Source organism: Rattus norvegicus, chromosome 4 (assembly GCF_021556685.1).
Source record: "Rattus norvegicus strain SHRSP/BbbUtx chromosome 4, alternate assembly SHRSP_T2T, whole genome shotgun sequence".
NCBI classification, from domain to species: domain Eukaryota; kingdom Metazoa; phylum Chordata; class Mammalia; order Rodentia; family Muridae; genus Rattus; species Rattus norvegicus.
The window spans coordinates 33,756,685-33,760,810 of record NC_141537.1 but is presented as its reverse complement, the minus strand read 5'-3'; the positions used below and the strand labels follow the sequence as shown (position 1 = coordinate 33,760,810).

The 4,126-nt window shown below is 41.9% G+C and overlaps 1 pseudogene; it reads right to left on the bottom strand.

Moving 5' to 3' along the window:
• Nucleotides 1-1,339: 1,339 nt before the first annotated feature.
• Nucleotides 1,340-3,354, bottom strand: Ckap2-ps1 (cytoskeleton-associated protein 2, pseudogene 1; annotated as a pseudogene).
• Between the last annotated feature and the right edge of the window lie 772 nt (nucleotides 3,355-4,126).

The following is a 4,126-nucleotide window of genomic DNA, read 5'->3' as shown; positions in this document are numbered from 1 at the left end:
ACACATCACCACACTAAAGCCTTTCTTCTTCCCCTCAGAAGGTCAGCTTTCTTTAGCTTTGTTGGATGGAATATTCATGTTGTCCCCTCCTCCCCCACTCCTAGTTTACCCTCTTTTCTGCCAGTCTATAAGACTAGATGCTCTTCTCTCCGTGTTTTCAGAACCTCCCTTGCTTGTTATTTTTGATGGTTTAACTGTAATATAGTAGGCCTTCAGTGGGAGCTTTTCTGATTACATGTGCGTGTGTGTGTGTGTGCGTGTGTGTGTGTGTGTGTGTGTGTGTGTGTCTGTGTTGAGCCTCCATCACCTGATCGTTTACATTTTCTCATGACGTGAAACATTGATGTTTCTTCAAACAATTTTTTTTTCTACGCTGTTCATCCCTTTTCTTCCCGGGAAGCTCGCATCGGAATGTTTGTTCACGCAGTGTCCCCCAGACGTGAAAACACTCTGCCCTTTGGTCACCAACTTCTGCAGATATTCACCTTCAGCACAGGCCCCACTCACATCCCTACTCACCGCAGCAGACACACTGCCTGCTCCTGCATTAATATTCACATCAGACGTATTTATTGAGGATTTCCCTTCAGATCATCAAATTTCACATTTTACTGTGATTTTTGTCATTAATAGATTGGATCTGGACCATTGGAACATCTTCCTTATTCTCAGTTTCTTTTTATTTATTATGTGTTGTGAGACAGCCTCTTGCTGCATAAGCCCCGCTGGCCTGGAGCTCAGTACTTAACACACACTGGCAGGAAGTCACCGCCTTCTTACCTGGGTCCCTTGAGCACTATTGGCTTTGGTCTATGTTCACTGAGACTGACATAGTTGCAACAAATCTACTATATTTTAGTTTATGACATCACAATAAAATACCTTAAAGTGGAGAATTTTTAAACAACTCTTTTTCCCTCATGTGTCTGAAAGCCGGGAGAGGTCCCAATCCAGAGACCTGTGGATACAGTGTTTGGTGTAGGCTTGCTCTCCGTCATTCATGGAGCTTTGGGTACATGCTCATGTAGCTCAGGACAGAAAGTCATCTCATGACCTAGTCCTGTTTCATTCTTTTTTTTTCATATTTATACACACATATTTATATTATAAACATATTAGGAACAAAGTCAATGTAAAAATACAAATTTATATAGGCTATGTTTTCTGATTACGCTTCTTTACTGAAAGTAGTAAGTAAAGTGAAACAGCTAACATATTTTTAAAACACAATAAACAGGCTAATGACGTTCACCGGTACCATACTCAGGCATGCAGACAGCATCAGACCTATTGTAAAGTTGTACACAACACAACCATAACTGCTGAGGCCTCGGGAGTGCTATTCCTCTTCTGCTACCTCGGTCTCACAGAACAGAGGGCACAGGGCTGCATTAGGGCGGCAAACAAAAGCGTCCCCTCCCAACTCCGACAACTTCCCTCTTCCAGGGAAGACACGGAAGGGTCATGGTCTTTTAACATGTCTGGCAGTCGTAAAGTCTTCTCTTGAATGTGGTGCGAACGTCTCACAGGTGTCAGAAGCTTTAGCTCTTTAAATGTGGAATTTTCATCATGTTGCGTCTTTTTCATACTTTGCAATCGAGGTGTAGAAGATACATTATATCGAATCAGGCAACCTTCTTCAGTTTTTGAGTCCCAGGTTGTTAGATCATTGGTTGGATCTTCTGTTTTGTTGTCCTGATTATCTTCATAAACCTCAACTTTTCTATGATGTTCATTCTCCTCTTCTGGTTTTCCTGACCCAAGATTAGTTTCAACATTTACTTCTTGGATATGTTCCTTGGTTGCATGAGCCTCCTCAATATTTTCTCCCAAATTGGCTTTTTCTTGATTCTTCGTCGTTAGAATATCTATGATTATATGTCGCATCCCTTCAATAGGCTGAGCCCCTGCCAAAATGGCCTCGTAGATTGAAATAATATTTTCAATAGGACTTGTGATTGGTTCAGTACGTACAAGACATATCCAATATTTAACAAGCTTCTTGGCATCTGGAATATTATGAATCAGGTCATTCAATGTAGCTAAAAATTTCTTCTTTTGGGCATCCCTTATTAAGGAGGTTCAGGCATTCAGAAATTGTTTTATTTACTTTTTCAGTAAATAATCTGTGCTCATCTTCTTCTGCCGTGGTAGTCCAAAAGGACCCAACTGCGTTTTCGTTTTGTCTCTTTGGTTCAGCCTGGGTGACCTCTGAATGAGGAGGCCTTTTTAGCCCCTTCCCTTTGTCATCTGAATTTTCCTGTCTGCTGTGGTATCTTTGGGCTGAGCTGATCTAAGAACAGCCGCTCCTGCGATCGTGGATCTGCGCTGGTCAGGATCTTTGGACTTTCCTGTCAGCCTGGCACTAGATGAATTAGTCCTGGCTACATCTTTACATGCTACACTTCTTGGTGGGGCCTTGCCTCTCTTTGTGTCCTGAGAACTGGTTTTGACAACAGACAGGACCGGCTCTGGTCGATGCGACTCCTTTTCAAGCGACTCTTTTCTGACTGTACCGTTGGTAAGGGTCCCGCCCTGTTTTTCGCAGCGCCCAGGGTCCCGCTGAGGCCGGGTTTCACAGCGCCCTGGGTACTACTGTGGAGACTTCCGATAGGTGGTTGCACAAGAGTGTTCTTGGACGAGGCGCTCACAGAGTTAGTGTCTGAGGACTTGGTGGCAGCAGCTGTGTTTGAGGCTCTGACACTGACCGCCTTCCCAGGCCCACAGTGAGCCTTCGCGGCTTTAGACACAGTAGTGGGGAGTTTCTTGGTTGCTGCGAGACTCTCGTCTTTGACACTGGGTAGCTTTCTGAATGAATTGATCTCAGACTGAACAATCTGGCCGTGATAATAGCCAAGCACTCGTTTTCTAGACTTGTTAGTGTCTTGCTTCGGCTTCTCTGCCATCATTTGCGTCCTTGCCCTGTCTTTATGGTGACATGCCTGGTCTAACGTCACAGGCTGACCTGGGAAATCAGCTCCGGTTGATAACAACCGCACAGCTTGCACATCGCCCTTCGAGTTGTGCATTTCTGAGCTGGCTGCTTCTTCAGCTTTTAATGGAATGCAGTTTTTTTTTTTCAACTATACTTCCAATATTTTCTTTATCAGCCACTTCTGTTTTGAGTTTCACAACTTTTTTCCCTTCTTGGACCTGATCCTCAGATGTCATCATTTTCTGATCTCTGGATATCTGATTCTCTTGTTTGTATGGAAACATTGTTTTTCGTATTAACAGATATTCCTTGAGTTTTTGTTTTCTTTGTTTTCTGAAGGCCGGCTGGGTCCCGTCCCGAGGCACCAGCAAGGTACTCCTCGTAGACCGGCCTAGGGAGCGTTTCCTGGATTCTGCCATCTCCTAATGCCCAGCTGTTTCATTCTTTTTTTTTAAATTTATTTATTTATTTTTTTCAGCTGTTTCATTCTTATTTGTAACTTTTTGAGATATCGAGGGTAGAAACTAGGGCCTTGCACATTCCAGGCAAGCACTCTATATCCCAGGCCTACAATGCTTTTTAAAATTATTGCATTTGGGATTAAATTTATACATGAATTTTAGAGGTAGATGACAGTCTCACCATTATATGCCATCTTCTCATTAAACAAAGTTTTAAACTTTGTTCCATTCATTTTATACAGCGTCTCAATTATCTGTCCTTGATATAGATAGATAGACAGACAGACAGGTAGATAGATATGGATATAGATATAGATGATGTAGATATATAGATGATAAATAGATATATAGATGATATATATATAGATAGAGAGATATGGATATGGTTATAGATGAGATATAGATATACAGCTAGATACCTATATAGATATATAGATTTATAGATGTATAGACATGTAGATATGTAGATTTAAAATTGTAGGTGATAGATTATAAATTGTAAATATATAGTTATCATCTGGTAAAATGGCTCAAAGGATAAAGGTGTATGCTACTAAGTTGGCTGACTGAGTTTGCATCCTAGGGCCAACATACTGGAAAGAACCGACTCCTAGAAGGTTTCTCTGTCCTGCCCATACACACTGTGGCATGTGAACATACACATGCACACACCTGACATGTACACATGCATGCACATACACACACATACACACACAAACATGACATTAAA